This window comes from Lissotriton helveticus, chromosome 7 (genome assembly GCF_964261635.1).
Source record: "Lissotriton helveticus chromosome 7, aLisHel1.1, whole genome shotgun sequence".
Classification (NCBI taxonomy): Eukaryota; Metazoa; Chordata; class Amphibia; order Caudata; family Salamandridae; genus Lissotriton; species Lissotriton helveticus.
Window position 1 is genome coordinate 516,397,238 of NC_136068.1, and position 21,000 is coordinate 516,418,237.

Consider the following 21,000-nt stretch of genomic DNA (forward strand, 5'->3'; position numbering starts at 1 on the left):
CTTAAAGGCATTATCTGTTTTAACAAACAATACGTCTGTTAATGCTTGCTTGTTTTGCGCACATACTCATCGCTTCCTGCTTTTGCTCGTGCAGAGCACCTTTGTATTCTGCCATTCCAGAAATCAGCAGATAGCATTCTACCACACCATAGCCAAGGTAAGAAAAAAGAACATTCAGTAAAAACTCTGTTGTTGTTTGAACACCTTGTAAAACTCTAAAGCTACAGGCCCAGCCACGTGTGCTGTACCTCTGCGAAGCATACACACTGAGTGCCAGCACTGGGCCTAGCTTCAAAAACATAACAATAGAAATGTTTCTGACACTAGGCCCTGCTGGCACACAGCGTGTATATTGCTCAGAGGTGCCTGGAACTGGCAGGGCTTAGCTTCAGAAACATTTCTATCTGCATCTTGTTATATGACATCCCTTTATTAATGTAATAACTGCACTTTCACAATTGCTTTATTAACCTTCTTGCTTCTCAAATCTGCTTGAAAATGCACCATTTACCCACTCTTTTTTTCCAAATGTTCTCGTGGGGAGTAACCTCCCCCGCCCCCGAACCCTCCTTAAGATGTTTGGGCTAGATCGCTGCGCTCACTCGCCATGGTGCACTACGACAGAAAGTTTAACCCCCACCACTTTTAAATGTCACCAGCCACCACTGCCTGTGATCCATTTTGTGTTACGCTTGACCCGTTTCGCGTTACGCGTTATTCGGGTCTTTCCGCCCACGCAAATTTCACCCTCTTCTCGAAGTTGAAATGTTGGCATGTATGGTATCACTCGTAACTGCATATCATTGTAATCTATGCAGAAAATACAAGGCCGTGCTTCGGCACACTTCAGTCGATATTATGTATTCATGAATGTTGCTTACTGGAACTGAAGGGCATTCTAGAAGAGGTGCCAGGGCGCAAGTCACACTCATGTTTTATGGCTCCAACTGCAGAATATTAAATCAAGCGGTTTAAGGTAGGCCGAGGTAAAAGTAGATAGCACCTTACTCTCTGTGGTAATGTGGGCGAGCAGTAAGGCTTTATCAGAGGGTAGTGTTAAGCATTTGTTGTACACACTCAATCAGCAAATCACGTCACACACTCAAAGACTGAACTCAGACCAATTTTGTTTGTATAAAAATATTATTACGTTATTTCTAGAACCAAGCCAAGCCTGATGCAGGTAAGTGAAATAATAATAATACTTTAGCAAAAAAATTAAGCAATATTTTACAATTGAATGCAGGTTCAAATGCAGTTGATTGATTTACAGGTAAGTCAATGTTTTGAAATTACTATTCAGTTACTTTTCAGATTTCTTTTGTTAATCAGTGTGATATGCCTAGATATCACACTGAGACATTTCCTAGACAAAGGTAAGTAAATCACTTTTAGTACATTTGCAGTTTTGTCACTGTTCCATACAAACCAAATCCTCACTTAGAAAATTTTTCAAGGAAAAAAGGCAATGTATTCCTATGGAAAGACATGAAGTTATTGGTAACAGGTAAGTACTTTGTTGTGGAAGTTGGTGTTCTGGGGTTAGAACCAGGGTTCCCCCAAGGTCAAGGATGCTCCCTTGAAACACCCTCAGCGGCACTAGGGCAGCCGGATGCAGTGTGCTGAGGCCCAATGTTATCCAACGGGGGATAGGGGGCCTCCGGTTGGTGGCTGGTCACGAGCAGGCCACAAGGTTGTGGGAGCAAATCTCCTGGTGTTAGGTTCAGGACAAAGGGGGATCCAAGTTAGCAACCAATGTGCACCCCCAGCAGCGCAGTGGCGGCTCGGTGCAGAGGGATGTTTTGGTGTCGGGTGCCCTGTTGTTTGCAATGGGTATTGCCGGTTTTCGTTTTTAGCTGCAGGCTCAGTCCAGGAAGTCTTCCAGAAGGAACCAACAGCTGAGAAGGTAAGTTGGAGGGCTCAGGTGTGAGAAGTTGGCCTGGCATATGTTGTCCACTAGTTATAGTGGGCACCTTGCACCAGTCCAAACAACCCTTAATGATGATAAGTTTAAGACAACCTTTATTGAAAGCTATCCTAGTGGTAGGTATGGAGAGCAGGCTTCAGGCTAAGTCTTGAAGGAGTGTAAATCAGCTTGGTTTACCAGATTATAACCTTTTGAATGACCAAATGAAAGGGGAACCACACAAGGTATATATAAAATATAGGTATTTATTACTAAACACTCTCTACTAACCTCTTTATGAGATTAGAGAACAAGATACACAGTATCAACACATTAGAACGTAAGTAAATAGCACAATATACAATGGGCCTCGGGGGGAGACTAAACCATATATTAAGAAAGTGGGACAAGAACCACGACTTGACTAGACACAGTGCCTAGAGCACGTAGAATCGCTGGGACCCCAAGGAACCACCCAAGGTAGTGACACAGTGGACCACGGGGGACGCATGCAATGTGAGAACACAGCCGCGCGCTCTGTACAATCCTATGGGAAAGTCGCGGTTAGTATTTTAAAGATTATGGACACTTTGGAGAGGACTTGGAGCAAACCCTTTTAAACTTAGAAGGTTCTAAGGCCAGCACCCATGTGAGCACTGGAGTACTCATGTTACCTCACCCAGGGAAGCCGGGTGCATAGGTGCCAACTGGTGTCGGGAATCGTCGCTATCCTCAATGGAGAGTTGCTGCAAAGTGCTGCTGCCGTGGAAAGGAAAAGTGTCTGGTGCAATCCAAGCCTGGATCGGAGATGTGAAGAACCTGAAAGCAGAGTGGACAGAGTCTGGGTCACTTCAGGCTGATCAGGGACATGATAGATCAATGCCCACCAATGTCTGGTGTTTCAGGTGCAATGAGGTGAAGCTTGACTCCGCTGCCATGGGGACCAGGAGACATCGACGATGACCAGAGTCTGCAGGCGAGCTGCCCGACAAAAGATGTTGAGTGCTGGAGTGTCGGTGTCCAGATCGAAGGCCAATAAGCCTTGGCAACAACAACCCACGAGGTGAGAGTATAAAGGCTTCAGGATGGACCAGCAAGGTCCAGGTGACTCTCCAAGCGATGGAGAGTCAGGGTACATCTGGAGCAACGAGGTAAGCCCATACAAAGTTACAGTACCCTTCTCAGGGACCCACAAGTAGACGGATACGTGATGGCGAAGGGACCTCGAGAGGAATCACACAATACCAGCCCATGGGGCACTTGAGGAGTGTAGGCCAGCAATCTTCGAAGGAATCACTGCTCGTGGTTTGGACTACAAGTAGCCCAATGCACAGCCTCGGGGATCTCCAAAAAGCATATGCTGCTGCAAATGTGCTCGGTGTCCAGGGGTTCGGGTTGCATGGTCTCCATGAGGGCTTTGAATCTCAGGTTTGCCAAGAGCACGGATCGGCCTCGGGGAAGCTTGGAAACCCACCTCCTGTGTTGCAAAGTCTTCGGAGACCTTCAGGAGTTGCGTAGTTGCAAACCGGACAGATGCGTCTTTGGTGCCTGCCTTGCAGGGGAGTAACTCCTTTACTCCAGGGGAGATTCTTCAGTCATCCAACCAAGTGTAGATAGTTGACGTTCTGGGATTCTGTATCAGAGTTTTGTCCAGGTAAATCTAAAGTCCTGTAGTCAGGGGTTCCTACTTTATACCAAAGGAAGGGGTGGGACAAACTATGGGGACCCACCTATGGGAGGGTCAGGATAGAGGGGTGGTTACACCCATATCCTTTGTCCAGTTTCATGCCAGAGCAGGGGCTGGTAGCCCCTGCAACCGGTTTGAGCTGGACAATGCACAGGGACACCAAATGTGCCCCCAGTGCAAACATCAAAGAACTCCTGGAGTGCACCCACCCAGCCTCAATACACTAAAGCCTGTCTTGGAGGTTGTTACACCTCCCTGTGACAGGAAACCTATTGTCCAGCCTCCCCTGCCGAATTTTCGTCCAGCAGCAGGAGGACAGACTCGTGTCTGTCGCTGCAGCATTCATTTTGTGATGCCAGGGTGCTGTTAAGCTGGTACCGGGTGTACCGGTGTAGTTACATTTCTGCCTCTAGGAGGGTGGAATTATACCTCCGCCACCAGGACTGGCGGGAAGGTATGATTCCAAGGTGTTTGACACCAAACACGACATGTTTCTTTGCAGCCATTCCAAAGTTAGCATTTACCGCGTGGTTATAATTCACTTAAGAGTATATGGTCTGGCTGCATGACAGAACAACCCCGTATAATAGATTCCGAAGGCTACAGAGGGGCCCTGCTCATGCAGGGGCACCCTCTCACTCAAAACCCAGCACCCTGCCTTCAGGATTGATAAGGCATTCCATAGGGGTGACTGATAGGTTTTATGTGCAGTAATATAAGGTAGATATAGGGAACCTATATCTAAGTAAGGGGTGCATACACCACCTTACACAGGCTGCTGTAGCAGACCTGTGGTCTCATTCTGAGTGGTCTCTCAGGGGTGGCATAATACATGCTGCAGCCCCTGAGAGGCCTCTGGGGTACCTATGCCATGGGTATATAGGATACCAAATACTAGGGACTTATAAGGGTACCCCAGAATCCAATCTGTGGTGTACCTAAAGTACATGCAATCATTCTAGAGAGGAAGCAGCTAGGCTGGGGTCCTGGATAGCAGGGCCCCAGCCGGACTAAAGTCGAAAAACAGTGAAACATCAGCAAAAAGTGGGGGTAACTATAAGAAGCAGATCCTACTCTCCTACCCCCCCCCCCCCCCCCAACGTAAGGACATTAAACTAACCTTGACCAGTTGCGTCTTCATGTTCTAAGTGGAAATATCTGGAGAGTCCATCTGCATTGGTATGGTTACTCCCAGGTCTATGGTCCACTGTATAGTCTATCCCATGTGGGGAAATGGACCATCTCAAAAGTTTGGGGTTTTCACCCTTCATCTGTTTTAGCCATAAGAGGGGCTTATGGTCTGTCTGAACAGTGAAGTGAGTGCCAAACAAGTATGGCCTCAGCTTCTTCAGAGCCCAAACCACAGCAAAGGCCTCCCTCTCAATAGCTGACCAACGTTTCTCTCTGGGGGTCCTTCTTCTGCTAATAAAAGCTACTGGCTGATCCTGACCTTCATCATTCAATTGTGATAACACAGCCCCTACCCCCAACTCAGATGCATCTGTTTGGACAATGAATTATTTGGAGTAGTTAGACTGCAGAATGGGAGCAGTGCGCATGGCCTGCTTAAGGTCATCAAATGCCTTTTGACAGCTAACTGTCCACTGAACTTTCTTTGGCATTCTTTAAGAAGTTAAGTCATTCCAAGGGGTCACTATGGATCCATAACCTTTGACAAATATTCTATAGTACCCAGTCAGGCCCAAGAAAGCTCGTATCTGAGTCTGGGTGGTTGGAGTAACCCAGTCCATGATGGTCTGGATTTTGCTCTACGATGGTTGAACCTGGCCTCCACCCACAAGGTTGCCCAGGTACACAACCTGACTCTGCCCTACCTGGCACTTGGTGGCCTTGATAGTTAGGCATGCTTTCTGCAGGGCCTCCAAAACATTTCTCAGGTGGACCAGGTGATCCTCCCATGTGGAGCTAAAGACAGCAATATCATCTAGATATGCTGCACTATAGTCTTCCAGGCCTGTAAGTACTTTGTTCACCAACCTTTGAAAAGTGGCAGGTGCATTCTTCAAACCAAAGGGTATCACCACAAACTGGTAGTGCCCACTAGGGGTAGAAAATGCTGTTTATGGCTTTGCATAATCAGCTAATCTGATCTGCCAGTAGCCAGCTGTCAAGTCAAATGTGCTCAAAAACTTAGCTGAGGCCAAAATATCTATAAGCTCATCTGCTCTTGGAATTGGATGAGCATCTGTCCTAGTGACTGCATTGAGACCCCTGTAGTCAACACAAAACTTAATTTCTCTCTTGCCACCATGAGGACTTCAGTCCTGATACAGTCCCTGACATGATCAGGTTGCCTGTAAATCTTATTTTTAACAGGCAGACTGTCCCTGGTGTCCACTTCATGAGTGCACCAGGTAGTCTTACTTGGAGTCAGTGAGTACATATCTAAACTGTTTGTAGAACTTTTCTGCAATCAGTTTCTTGCTGGTCAGTGAGGCTGCCTGCCAAGGCTACACCATCTACTGAACTATCATCAAGGTTCTGTGAGAGCAGGTCAGGGAGTGGATCACTCTCTTCCTCCTGTCCCTCATGCCCTTGATGGTTTTGTTGAACCTCTCAACTAAACCATTGCATTGTGGGTGATAAGGGGTGGTAAATTTATAATTTACTCAACACTCCTTCCACATAGCAGTTAAGTAACTAGATAGGAAGTTTGCACCTCTGTCTGATACTACCTTCTTAGGAAAACCCACCCTGGAAAAGATTCCCAGGAGGGCCCTTGCCACCACAGGAGCTGGGGTGGTCCAAAGTGTGATTGTCTCTGGATACCTAGTGGCATGGTCCACCACCAGTATACATTTTTGCCCAGATGCAGTTTGGGGATCCATGGGACCAACAATGTCAATCCTTACCCTCTCAAAGGGGACCCCCACCCGAGGTAGTGGTATCACGGGGGCCTTTGTTGTACTACCTGCCTTACCACTGGCTTGACAGGTGACACAGGAGCAACAAAACTCCTTTGTGTCTTCAGACATGTGAGGCCAACGAAAGTAAGGAACAATTCTGTCCCAAGTCTAGTTTTGGCCTAGGCGACCTGCTAAAGGGATGTCGTGTGCTAGTGCCAATGGGAAGACCCTAAACTTCAGAGGTATAACCAAACTCCTGGCTGCACCAGGATTGGGGTCTCTACTCTCTGAGTAAAGGAATCCATCATCCCAGTAGATCCTATGGGGCCCACTAGCACCCCCAGCAGCCTCAGCAATAGCTTGTTGTCTGAGGGGTTCAAGAGAAGGGCAGCTCAGCTCAGCTGCTCCTGGCTCAGATCTGCCCTGGAAGGGCCCCCTGTCCCCAAGAACTCCACCTGATCAGGCTCAAGCTCCTCTGGGACCGTTCCTTCTTCAGGACTGTGATCATCTCCATCAAGAGACTGATCTGTACTCTGAGTCAGGGGTGAAGACACTGCATTACCCCTACGGCTCCTTTTCTTGGAAGATGCCTGGTCCATTTCCCCAGGATCCAGGACCTTTTCAGTGGATGACATTTTTGCCTGTGACCTAGTCATAGCAAACACATCTGCAGGGATGCCCAGCATTTCTGCATGAGTCCTGAGCTCCACTTCAGCCCAAGCTGAAGTTTCCAAATCATTGCCCAACAAGCATTCAACAGGGAGGTCTGCACTTACCACAACCTTCTTGGGGCTAGTTACCCCTCCTCAGGTGAAATTAACAACTGCCAAGGAATGGTCTGCCCTGACATTGCTAGCATCGGTCACTTGGTACATCTCCCCAAGAATGATTTACTCAGGAGCCACAAGATCTTTTGTCACCATTGTGACACCTGCTCCTGTGTCCCTGAATGCCAAAGCCTCTTTTCCATTGATCAAAGTCTGCTGTCTGTATTTGCCCAGATTACTGGAACTGACAAAAGAGGACATATCCATACCTCCATCACAGATCAGTACAGCCTGAGTTGGAATTCTGACTAGGCCAGAGTCCATCTCAGAACCCAGGGTTAATCCTACTACACCCTTATTCTGAGTACCACCACTTGGAGCTGAACTAAGGGGAACAGTTGCCTTAGGGGCAATGGTGGCTGGAGTTGAGTCTTTGGACTTGGTACAATCACTTGTCCAATGGGTTTTCTGTTTACAGATTTTACACCATGGTTTCTTTTGGCCTTTTCCCTTGTTGGATTGTGACTCCCCACCAGATGCAGATTTTTTGGGCCCTTGAGAAGACTTCTGGTATTTACCCTTTTCCCCACCCTTATCAGAGTTTTTAGAATCTTGCTTCTTGGAGTCATCTTGGTTCTGAACCTTCTGCCTCACCCTGGTTTTGACCCATTTATCTGCCTTCTGACCCAATTCTTAGGGAGAGGTCAGATCAGAGTCCACCAGGTACTGATGCAACAGCTTATTATTAAGATTAAGGATCTGCTCCTTCACAATTAAGTTGTACAATCCTTTAAAATCACACACCTTACTGCCAAGTAATCAGCCCTCCAGAGCCTTAGTAGCACAATCTACAAAGTCAACCCAGTCTTGAGTCTGTGCCTTTTGGGTATCTCTGAACTGTAACCTGTATTGTTCAGTGGTTAAGCCAAACCCATCAATCAGAGAACCCTTCTAGACACTGTAATTATCAGCATCCTCTTCTCTTACAGTGAGGAGCTTGTCTCTGCCTTTGTCTGCAAAAGAGAGCCACAAGATTGCTGCCCGCTGCCCCTGAGGAACCCTTTGTATTTTACAGGCCCTCTCAAGTGCAGTTATCCATTTGTGGATGTCATCCCCACTCTGGTAGGGAGGGACAATCGTGTTCAGGTTCCTATGGTCATGAGTATGTTCTCTACCTCTAGGGACACTGTAGCTGCCACAATGGGGCTCTAGCCCCTCTTTTCTAGAAGCTCTCTGGAGCTCCAGGGATTCCCTGTCCAAGGCCAGCTGCTCTCTCTTGATCCTAAGCTTAGCTTCTTCAAACTTGAGCAGTCTGCACTTTTTATCATAGGAGGACTCTCTCCTGTAGTAGGACGAGGACCTATGAGAGACAGATGTCGCTACAGATGTACCAGAATGATTAGACTCCTGAGAAGGAGATAATGATCTTCTAGGTATACTGTTAACTCCTCCTGTTGGGGTGAAGAGAGGGCCACTTGGGTGCTCTTCTTCATCCACAGGGATAGTTGGATTGTCCAGGTTAGAATCTTTCTGATCCTCCTGGTCAGCATCAAGGTCTAGGTCTTGGACGTTTTCACCTCCTTGCCTTTCCTCTTCTGCTCCCCCACCCAACCTGCCTGCCTCATCAGACCCATGGATCTTTCTGAGGTCATCTAAAAGCAATACCTCTATGAGGTGTTGGGCCCTAGGGTTTTTCCCTGTCTTCAATTTCGTAGATGCACACATGTATCTTAATTCTGGAAATGGGACATGGTCATACTTAGTTAATCTGGAGCCACTGGCTTCAGCCTTTGAAGACATACTAGTGTGGTGTGGTGTCTGCACCTACCTACTCTAGTGGGACTACTAAAGTCTCTCTTGAGTTGGAGAAAGGGTTTGCTAGACCCTTGACTTACCCAACTCTAAGTTCAGTAGAACCTACTTTATTCTAGACTTGTTTTATATGTACCTATGTACCTATAGTAGTTTTCAGTTAGTCACTCAAATGAGATTATCTGGTAAAGCAATAGCAAGCTTGAATCCAACCGCTGCACACCAATGTGAGAAGTTGGCCTGGCATATGCTGTTCACTAGTTATAGTAGGCACCTTACACCAGTCCAAACAACCCTTATTGATGATAGGTTTAAGACAACCTTTATTGAAAGCTATCCTAGTGGTAGCTATGGAGAGCAGCCTTCAGGCTAAGTCTTGAAGGAGTGTAAAGCAGCTTGGTTTACCAGATTATAACCTCTTGAATGACCAAATGAAAGGGGAACCACACAAGGTATATATAAAATATATGTTTTTATTACTAAACACTCTCTACTAACCTCTTTATGAGATTAGAGAACAAGATACACAGTATCAACACATTAGAACGTAAGTAAATAGCACAATATACAATGGGGCCCAGGGGGAGACCAAACCATTTATTAAGAAAGTGGTATAAGAATCACGACTTAACTAGACACAGTGCCTAGAGCACATAGGATCGCTGGGACCCCAAGGAACCACCCAAGGTAGTGACACTGGGGACCAACGGGGGATACGTGCAATGTGAGAACACAGCCGCGAGTTCCGTACAATCCTATGGGAAAGTTGAGGTTAGTATTTTAAAGATTAAGGACACTTCAGAGAAGACTTGGAGCAAACTCTTTTAGACTTAAAAGGTTCTAAGGCCAGCGCCCATGTGAGCACTGGAGTACTCGTGTTACCTCATCCACGGAAGCCGGCTGCATAGGTGCCAACTGGAGTCGGGAATCGCCGCTGTTTTCAATGGCGAGTTGCTGCAAAGTGCTGCTGCCGTGGAAAGGAAAAGTGTCCGATGCGATCCAAGCCTGGATCGGAGATGTGAAGAACCTGAAAGCAGAGGGAACAGAGTCTGGGTCACTTCTGGGTGACCAGGGTCACGATAGACCAATGACCACCAACGGGTGTTTCAGGTGTGATGAGGTGAAGATTAACTCTGCTGCCACGGGGACCAGGAGAAATTGACGATGACCAGAGTTTGCAGGTGAGCTGGTCCACGAAGGATGTTGAGTGCTGGGGGGGTCGGTGTGCGGATCGGAGACAAACAAGCCTTGGCAACAACAACCCACACGGTGAGAGTAAAGGGACCTCAAGAGGAATCCTACAATACCAGCCCACGGGTCACTCGAGGAGTGTAGGCCAGTAATCTTCAGTGGAATCACTGCTCCGGTCGGGACTACAAGTAGCCCAATGCACACCCTCGGGGATCGCCAAAAAGCAAATGGTGCTGCAAATGTGCACGGTGTCCAGGGGTTCAGGCTGCACGGTCCCCACGAGGGCTTTGGATCTCAGGTTTGCTGAGAGCAGGGATCGGCCTCGGGGAAGCTTGGAAACCCACCTACTGTGTTGCAAAGTCTTCGGAGTCCTTCAGGAGCTGCGTTGTTGCAAACCGGACAGATGCGTCTTTGGTGCCTGCCTTGCCGGGGAGTAACTCCTTTACTCCAAGGGAGAGTCTTCGGTCATCCAACGAAGTGTAGATAGTTGAAGTTCTGGGATTCTGTAGCAGAGTTTCCTCCAGGTAAATCTAAAGTCATGTAGTCAGGGGTTTCTACTCTACTTTATACCCAAGGAAGGGGTGGGACAAACTCTGGGGACCCACCTATGGGAGGGTCAGGATAGAGGGGTGGTTACACCCATATCCTTTGTCCAGTTTCGTGCCCGAGCAGGGACTGGTAGCCCCTGCAAACTGTTTGAGCTGGACAATGCACAGGGACACCAAATGTGCCCCTATTGCAGACATCAAAGCACTTTTGGAGTACACCCACCCAGCCCCAATACACTAAAGCCTGTCTGGGAGGTTGTTACACCTCCCTGTGACAGGAAACCTATTGTCCAGCCTCCCCTGCCGGAGTTTCGTCCCACATAATTACAAAAAGGGGGTGGTGATGGACAGAGTATCTGAGTTAATCAGAACACTCCTACCCAGTCAACAGATCAGGGCTTGATCCATCACCGTTTTTTAGCTCACTGCACCATCCCAGTTCAGAACCTGGCTATATGCAAATTAGTCTGTCCCTGGCCCAGTGCATCATGGGAACAGGGCAGACCAAACTACCAAGCCAATTCTTCACTGGAAAGGAAACAAGCTTCCGGGGACCGGTTTCTGGCATTACAGCCGTCTTCGGCCCGGCTTGCTTGAATCCTGATGGTGCAATGAGCAAGGGACTCATGTCTGAGCATACCCTTCCACACTCATGGTGGCCAAAATAATTACAAAAAGGGGGTGGTGATGGACAGAGTATCTGAGTTAATCAGAACACTCCTACCCAGTCAACAGATCAGGGCTTGATCCATCACCGTTTTTTAGCTCACTGCACCATCCCAGTTCAGAACCTGGCTATATGCAAATTAGTCTGTCCCTGGCCCAGTGCATCATGGGAACAGGGCAGACCAAACTACCAAGCCAATTCTTCACTGGAAAGGAAACAAGCTTCCGGGGACCGGTTTCTGGCATTACAGCCGTCTTCGGCCCGGCTTGCTTGAATCCTGATGGTGCAATGAGCAAGGGACTCATGTCTGAGCATACCCTTCCACACTCATGGTGGCCAAAATAATTACAAAAAGGGGGTGGTGATGGACAGAGTATCTGAGTTAATCAGAACACTCCTACCCAGTCAACAGATCAGGGCTTGATCCATCACCGTTTTTTAGCTCACTGCACCATCCCAGTTCAGAACCTGGCTATATGCAAATTAGTCTGTCCCTGGCCCAGTGCATCATGGGAACAGGGCAGACCAAACTACCAAGCCAATTCTTCACTGGAAAGGAAACAAGCTTCCAGGGACCGGTTTCTGGCATTACAGCCGTCTTCGGCCCGGCTTGCTTGAATCCTGATGGTGCAATGAGCAAGGGACTCATGTCTGAGCATACCCTTCCACACTCATGGTGGCCAAAATAATTACAAAAAGGGGGTGGTGATGGACAGAGTATCTGAGTTAATCAGAACACTCCTACCCAGTCAACAGATCAGGGCTTGATCCATCACCGTTTTTTAGCTCACTGCATCATCCCAGTTCAGAACCTGGCTATATGCAAATTAGTCTGTCCCTGGCCCAGTGCATCATGGGAACAGGGCAGACCAAACTACCAAGCCAATTCTTCACTGGAAAGGAAACAAGCTTCCGGGGACCGGTTTCTGGCATTACAGCCGTCTTCGGCCCGGCTTGCTTGAATCCTGATGGTGCAATGAGCAAGGGACTCATGTCTGAGCATACCCTTCCACACTCATGGTGGCCAAAATAATTACAAAAAGGGGGTGGTGATGGACAGAGTATCTGAGTTAATCAGAACACTCCTACCCAGTCAACAGATCAGGGCTTGATCCATCACCGTTTTTTAGCTCACTGCACCATCCCAGTTCAGAACCTGGCTATATGCAAATTAGTCTGTCCCTGGCCCAGTGCATCATGGGAACAGGGCAGACCAAACTACCAAGCCAATTCTTCACTGGAAAGGAAACAAGCTTCCGGGGACCGGTTTCTGGCATTACAGCCGTCTTCGGCCCGGCTTGCTTGAATCCTGATGGTGCAATGAGCAAGGGACTCATGTCTGAGCATACCCTTCCACACTCATGGTGGCCAAAATAATTACAAAAAGGGGGTGGTGATGGACAGAGTATCTGAGTTAATCAGAACACTCCTACCCAGTCAACAGATCAGGGCTTGATCCATCACCGTTTTTTAGCTCACTGCACCATCCCAGTTCAGAACCTGGCTATATGCAAATTAGTCTGTCCCTGGCCCAGTGCATCATGGGAACAGGGCAGACCAAACTACCAAGCCAATTCTTCACTGGAAAGGAAACAAGCTTCCGGGGACCGGTTTCTGGCATTACAGCCGTCTTCGGCCCGGCTTGCTTGAATCCTGATGGTGCAATGAGCAAGGGACTCATGTCTGAGCATACCCTTCCACACTCATGGTGGCCAAAATAATTACAAAAAGGGGGTGGTGATGGACAGAGTATCTGAGTTAATCAGAACACTCCTACCCATTCAACAGATCAGGGCTTGATCCATCACCGTTTTTTAGCTCACTGCACCATCCCAGTTCAGAACCTGGCTATATGCAAATTAGTCTGTCCCTGGCCCAGTGCATCATGGGAACAGGGCAGACCAAACTACCAAGCCAATTCTTCACTGGAAAGGAAACAAGCTTCCGGGGACCGGTTTCTGGCATTACAGCCGTCTTCGGCCCGGCTTGCTTGAATCCTGATGGTGCAATGAGCAAGGGACTCATGTCTGAGCATACCCTTCCACACTCATGGTGGCCAAAATAATTACAAAAAGGGGGTGGTGATGGACAGAGTATCTGAGTTAATCAGAACACTCCTACCCAGTCAACAGATCAGGGCTTGATCCATCACCGTTTTTTAGCTCACTGCACCATCCCAGTTCAGAACCTGGCTATATGCAAATTAGTCTGTTCCTGGCCCAGTGCATCATGGGAACAGGGCAGACCAAACTACCAAGCCAATTCTTCACTGGAAAGGAAACAAGCTTCCGGGGACCGGTTTCTGGCATTACAGCCGTCTTCGGCCCGGCTTGCTTGAATCCTGATGGTGCAATGAGCAAGGGACTCATGACTGAGCATACCCTTCCACACTCATGGTGGCCAAAATAATTACAAAAAGGGGGTGGTGATGGACAGAGTATCTGAGTTAATCAGAACACTCCTACCCAGTCAACAGATCAGGGCTTGATCCATCACCGTTTTTTAGCTCACTGCACCATCCCAGTTCAGAACCTGGCTATATGCAAATTAGTCTGTCCCTGGCCCAGTGCATCATGGGAACAGGGCAGACCAAACTACCAAGCCAATTCTTCACTGGAAAGGAAACAAGCTTCCGGGGACCAGTTTCTGGCATTACAGCCGTCTTCGGCCCGGCTTGCTTGAATCCTGATGGTGCAATGAGCAAGGGACTCATGTCTGAGCATACCCTTCCACACTCATGGTGGCCAAAATAATTACAAAAAGGGGGTGGTGAAGGACCACAGCAGGAGGGCAGACTGGTGTCTGTGGCTGCAGCATCCATTTTGTGATGTCAGGGTTCTATTAAGCTGGTACCGGGTGTGCCGGTGTAGTCACATTTCTCCCTCTAGGAGGGTGAAACCTTACCCCTGCCACCAGGACTAGCGGGGAGGTATGATTCAAAGGTTTTTGACAACAAATACAACATGCTTCCTTGCAGCCATTCCAAAGTTAGCATTTATCGCGAGGTTATAATGCACTTAAAAGTATATGATCTTGCTGCATCACAGAACAACCCCGGATAGTAGATTCCGAAGGCTGCAGAGGGGCCCTGCTCATGCAGGGGCACCCTATCACACAAAACCCAGCACCCTGCGTTCAGGTTGATAAGGCCTGCCATAGGGGTGACAGATAGGTTTATATGTGAAGTGATATAAGGTAGATATAGGGAACCTATATCTAAGTAAGGGGTGCATACACCACCTTACACAGGCAGCTGTAGCAGACCTGTGGTGTAATTTTGAGTGTTCTCTCAGGGGTGGCATAATACATGCTGCAGACCCTGAGAGGCCTCTGGGGTACCTATGCCCTGAGTATATAGGATACCATATACTAGGGACTTATAAGGGTACCCCTGATTCCAATCTGTGGTGTACCTAAAGCAAATGCAATCATTTTAGAGAGGAAGCAGCTAGGCTGGGGTCCTGGATATCAAGGCCCCAGCCAGACTAAAGTCGAAAAACAGTGAAACATCAGCAAAAAGTGGGGGTAACTATAAGAAGCAGATCCTACTCTCCTACAATGGGGATGTAGGTGCACCTCGGGTTCTCTTCTCCAGGGTGCAGGGCAGATGGAGGCAGGGGTGTCTTTTGAGGTCGGATTTCAACTTACCTGGCCACTCGCGGTTGGGGGGGGTCTCCATGCAGAGGCTGCAGGTAACGTTGGGGAGCCCTGGAGGGGTCTTGGACTGTGGAGTGCTGGCGGGCCTCACTGGAATCGGTGGGCCACTCGAACTCGGGCCGTAGGCAAGGGTTGCAAGGTGGTTCCAGGCATCAAGTTTCTATGTCCTCAGCAGGCTCAGAGTCTGTCTTGGGAGTTTTCTTTTGAACAGAGCTGCTGTTCACAGGAGATCCGGTCTGTGTTGAAGGCAGACAGTCCTCACAGGGGTCTTGGAGGACACTGGCTGCAGGACAGGTCGACTTTTGGCGCTGGATTCTCTGAAAACTGCAGACGGGCTGGTAGAGCTGGAGGCAAGTCGGTTCTTCTCTGCAGTCTCCTCTTCTGAGCTTCTTGTTTCGTCCTTCTTCTTCTTTGGTTGGGGGAATCTGTCTTCTTTGTTCAGGGCTGCCCCCTAAATACTTTATTTAGGGGGCGTTTTAGGGGTCTCGAGGTCAGTAGTCAATGGGCTACTGACCTTAGGGTGACTACACCCTTGGTGTGCTCAGGCGGAATCACTGACAAAATATCGACCTAGAAAATATCGACAGAGAGACACATCGATGCTGAAATATCGAAGGCAAGAATATCGACACCCCATCGACAACATGGTAAGTACAAAAATATCGATAAAAAAATATAGATGTTAAAAATATCGTTTTTTTTTCTGTAAAAATATACATTTAAAATAAAGTAAATAACCCTAATAAATAAAATAAACATAGGTAAAAATATCTAAAAATGTTTAAAATGAATAAATATTACATATATATTAATAATACATTAATTAAAGATATACAGACAATATATAATATATACTTACTTAACAATACGTTTTAATGATTATTTTAATTATTTATAAATTAAAAACAAATATTATAAATTACAAATACATTTACAAACATAAAACAAAAACATAAATAAAAAGTAAATAGTTATTATTAATAAATTAAAAAAATATATACACTTTTAATATTTTTAAAATAAATTATATACTACATTGTCTAAAATTATACAAAAAATATTAAATAGCTAAATAAATAAAAATACTATTCAAACCCCATAACTAAAAAAAATACAGTAATAAAAACGTTGTATAGCATAGAACTTAAAATTACCATTCCCACTCCAGAGAGCGCAACAGTAGAGAAACCATTGGATAGCGTAGAGGTAAAAATTACTATTCCAACTCCAGAGAGTGCAACAGTAGGGAAAGCGTTGGATAGCGTAGGGGTAAAAATTACTATTCCAATTCCAGAGACTGCAACAGTAGGGAAAGTGCTGGATAGGGTAGGAGTAAAAATTACTATTCCCACTCCAGAGAGTGCAACAGTAGGGAAAGCGTTGGATAGCGTAGGGGTAAAAATTATTATTCCAACTCCAGAGAGTGCAACAGTAGGGAAAGCGTTGGATAGCGCAGGGGTAAAAATGACTATTCCCACTCCAGAGAGTGCAACAGTAGGGAAAGCGTTGGATAGCGTAGAGATAAAAATTACTATTCTAACTCCAGAGAGTGCAACAGTAGGGAAAAGCATTGGATAGCGTAGGGGTAAAAATGACTATTCCAGCTCCAGAGAGTGCAACAGTAGGGATAGCGTTGGATAGCGTAGGGGTAAAAATTACTATTCCAACTCCAAAAAGTGCGACAGTAGGGAAATCGTTGGATAGCGTAGGGGTAAAAATACTATTCCAACTCCAGAGAGTGCAACAGTAGGGAAAGCGTTGGATAGCGTAGGGGTAAAAATTACTATTCCCACTCCAGAGAGTGCAACAGTAGGGAAAGCGTTGGATAGCATAGGGGTAAAAATGACTATTCCCACTCCAGAGAGTGCAACAGTAGGGAAAGCGTTGGATAGCGTAGGGGTAAAAATTACTATTCTAACTCCAGAGAGTGCAACAGTAGGGAAAGCGTTGGATAGCGTAGGGGTAAAAATTACTATTCACACTCCAGAGAGTGCAACAGTAGGGAAAGCGTTGGATAGCGTAGGGGTAAAAATGACTATTCCCACTCCAGAGAGTGCAACAGTAGGGAAAGCGTTGGATAGCGTAGGAGTAAAAATTAGTATTCCCACTCCAGAGAGTGCAACAGTTGGGAAAGCGTTGGATAGCGTAGGGGTAAAATGTACTATTCCAACTCCAGAGAGTGCAACAGCAGGGAAAGCGTTGGATAGCGTAGGGGTAAAAATTACTATTCACACTCCAGAAAGTGCAACAGTCGGGAAAGCGTTCGATAGCGTAGGGGTAAAAATTACTATTTCCACTCCAGAGAGTGCAACAGTAGGGAAAGCGTTGGATAGCGTAGGGGTAAAAATTACTATTCTAAGTCCAGTGAGTGCAACAGTAGGGAAAGCGTTGAATAGCGTAGGGGTAAAAATTACTATTCCAACTCCAGAGAGTGCAACAGTAGGGAAAGCGTTGGATAGCGTAGGAGTAAAAATGACTATTCCCACTCCAGAGAGTGCAACAGTAGGGAAAGAGTTGGATAGCGTAGGGGTAAAAATTACTATTCCCACTCCAGAGAGTGCAACAGTAGGGAAAGCGTTGGATAGCGTAGGGGTAAAAAATAATATTCCAACTCCAGAGAGTGCAACAGTAGCGAAAGCGTTGGATAGCGTAGGGGTAAAAATTACTATTTTAACTCCAGAGAGTGCAACAGTAGGGAAAGTGTTGGATAGCGTAGAAGTTAAATATAACATACTTATAAATAATTGTTGTAAATAAAATAATTAATAATTTAATTTTTAAATAACTCTACATCATTTACAAATACCCATTAACAATTATTAAAAACATAATTACAATTTAATAATTAATTAACAATAAATACCAATAAATATAAATTAATAAATATTAGTTACCAAATAATAAATATTAAACACTAAAAACATATTAATAACAAAAAATTAATTAACAATTAAAATATAGTAAACAATACATTTTTTTAAATCAACAAATATTTTTTTTTGAGAACAAAATTTTATTGTGCTGTTGAAAAGTTACATAAGACATACAGCGTGCCGAAAAACCGGAGAGGCTGTGAGCATGGAAGTAATAATCACAGTGCAAACAATTCAAACAGTCATTTAAATGTAAGAGATGACCCTAAATCCCCCCTCCCCACACCCCCCCCCCACTTCCCCCACCCGGATCCCCCCCTTCCCACCCCCTGCACAGCGTCTAACCAGTCCATAAGTAGAAACATAGCAAAGTATATTATTTGTGTATCCCTCCTCACACGGGCTCAATGTCCAAATGGCTTTCATCAGGTTCACTAGGGGCCGGCGGCTCCAGCCATAACCCTCTGTACTCTGCCCACCTCTTCCAAATTTTGTAGTGTTTCTGGGGGCAGCCCATGGCCTCAAAGATCGGGCGTTCCAGACCCATGTAAAAGTCAAGTCCCCTTTTCCACACACCCAACAGGGGGGCTCTGGGGTCTTTCCAGGCACGGGCCACGTCCCTCTTGGCCACCACGAGACCCAACAACAACAAGTGGCGTTTATAGATATTTCCTCCCACCTGTTCTAGGATATGGAGGAGGCCTAACTGTGGTGTGTGGGGGAGGTCCCAGCCCAGCACTTCCGACAAGCAGTTCCACACTCCCATCCAGAACTTCCGTAGGCCATCACACGCCCAAACTGTATGTAGGAACGTGCCCATCTCTCTGCCACACCTCAAACTATCAGGGGACGCAATCAAGCCTGCCTTCCACAGTCGGTCCCTTGTATAGTAGGCCCTGTGTAGGTATTTGAACTGAATAAAACGCAGTTGTACCGCAATGGCCACCCCTCTGGGAGCCTCAAGCGCCTCTCTCCAGTCCTCCTCCTCAAATGCACCCAGGTCGTTTTCCCACTTAGCCCGCAGAGTGTCCAGGGAAGTTGAGCAATGAGTAACCAGTGTTTGGTAAATAGATGATATCTTTTTGCTCTCCAATTCCCCCATGAATACCTTCGCCTCCAGGGGGCTAAACTCGGGCAGCGAGTCGAGGTCCCTCAGGGCAGGAGCGATAGCATGGCGGAGCTGCAGATATCTAAAAAACTGGGTCTGGGGCATGTCATATTCCTCACGTAGCTCATGGAACGACTTAAGGGTCGTGCCCTTGACCACATGGCCCACGGCCGAGATGCCGATCGCGTCCCAGCCGCGGAAGCCCTGCAGGGACAGCAACTCCGGCAACTGCCAATTCTGCCACAATGGGGTCTCCCTCGTCAGCCTATTCCACCATCCCATTCAACGGAGTGCGCCACGCCGTATCTGGAATACGATTTGAGTGACCACTGGAAGCCTCTTCCTCTTAACAGCCGAATATAGTATAGTGTGTAGCGTGTCAGGGTCCATCAGGAATCGCTCCAGGGCGTAGGCAGGGTCGCCTCGATCCCCATACCACCATTCATTCAGTATTAACAGGTGGGAAGCCTGATAATAGGACAGGATGTCTGATGTTGCCAGGCCGCCACAGTACGTGGACCGAAAGCACGTGCGGAGTGCCACTCTCGCCACTCCCCCAGCCCAAAGGAAATTACTAAGCGCCCAGTTCACCAGCCAGAACCACTGCGGTGGTATAGGGTACGGGTGGTTTTGATATATGAGGCGCGGGAGGGCCACCATTTTAAAAAGGGCCGAACGGCCATACACGTTCAGGGGCCTACGGGACCACGTAGTCATATCTGAGCGGATACGCTCCCATACGGGCACGACATTGCGCGCCTAGGAGGCCCCACGCACATCTGTCAAAAATATCCCCAAGTACTTAATGCCGCCTGTCGCTTCCTGTAGCGCCCCGGCCCAGGACCCTACGTCCCGACGCTCCCCTAGCACCCACAGTACTGACTTGCACAGGTTCAGGTGGAGGCCCGACACCTCTCCGAAAACTCGCATAATGTCAAGGACCCGCGGCCCAGATCTATTCAAGTCCGTAAGGAAAAATAGGACATCGTCTGCATAGAGCGCAATTCTGTCGGAGGGTCCCGCACTCCACTCGATGCCCCGCATCTGTGCGTCTATTCGGACCCACGCCGCCAGTGGTTCCATGGCCAGGGCAAATAGATATGGTGATAGGGGGCATCCCTGTCTGGTGCCTCTACCTATAGGAAAGGAAGCAGACACTGCCCCAGCCACTCTTACTGACGCCGTGAGATCCGTGTACAATAGTTGTAGATAGGACAAGAAACGGGGCCCCAGGTTCAATCGGGATAGAAGCGCACGGAGGTAGACCCAGCTTACTGAGTCGAAGGCCCTATCTATGTCGGCCAGTAGAAGGGCCACAGGAATCCCTGCCGCTCGGGCCGCCTCTACCGCCACCTGCGCGTGCCGAATATTGTGTCTTGTTGCCCTATGGGGCATAAACCCGGCCTGGTCTGGATGGACGAGATCAGTGATGTTTGGGAGAAGGCAGTTGGCTATCGCCTTTGCCAAGATTTTAGCTTCGGTATTTAATAATGAGATTGGCCTGTATGACTCGGGTTGGTCTGGAGGCCTTCCTGGCTTGCAGAAGACCACAATCTCGGTGTGTCGCCAGTCCCTCGGGAGCCGGCCACACTCTCTGGCTGCCTCTAACGCTCTGCCATAGTATGGACCCAATTGGAGGTGAAATTTCTTAAAGAATTCGCAAGGGAATCCGTTGGGCCCGGGGGCTTTGCCTGTATTAAATTCCCCGAGGGCCGTACCTAGTTCCTCCGCTGACAAGGGAAGTTCAAGTCTAGCCCGCCCCTCGTCCGAAATCGATCGTGGCGGAAGATCAGCCAGAAACTTATCAACGTCGCTTGGCGAGAGGAGCTCCCGGGGGGTGTACTGGGCCTCATAATATCGTGCAAATCTGGCCACTAGGTCCGTCGGGCCGTCATGGGCTTTCCGGACTCATCTCGA

The 21,000-nt window shown here is 47.6% G+C and overlaps 1 protein-coding gene and 1 long non-coding RNA gene across 6 annotated transcripts in view; one reads left to right on the top strand and one right to left on the bottom strand.

Moving 5' to 3' along the window:
- The window catches only part of LOC144768689 (crk-like protein), a 126,634-nt gene that overhangs the window by 84,252 nt on the left and 21,382 nt on the right, over nucleotides 1–21,000 (bottom strand). The window lies entirely within an intron of this gene.
- LOC144768691 (uncharacterized) overlaps nucleotides 1–21,000 on the top strand; it is a 129,730-nt gene that overhangs the window by 15,055 nt on the left and 93,675 nt on the right. The gene's annotated exons all lie outside the window — the stretch shown is intronic.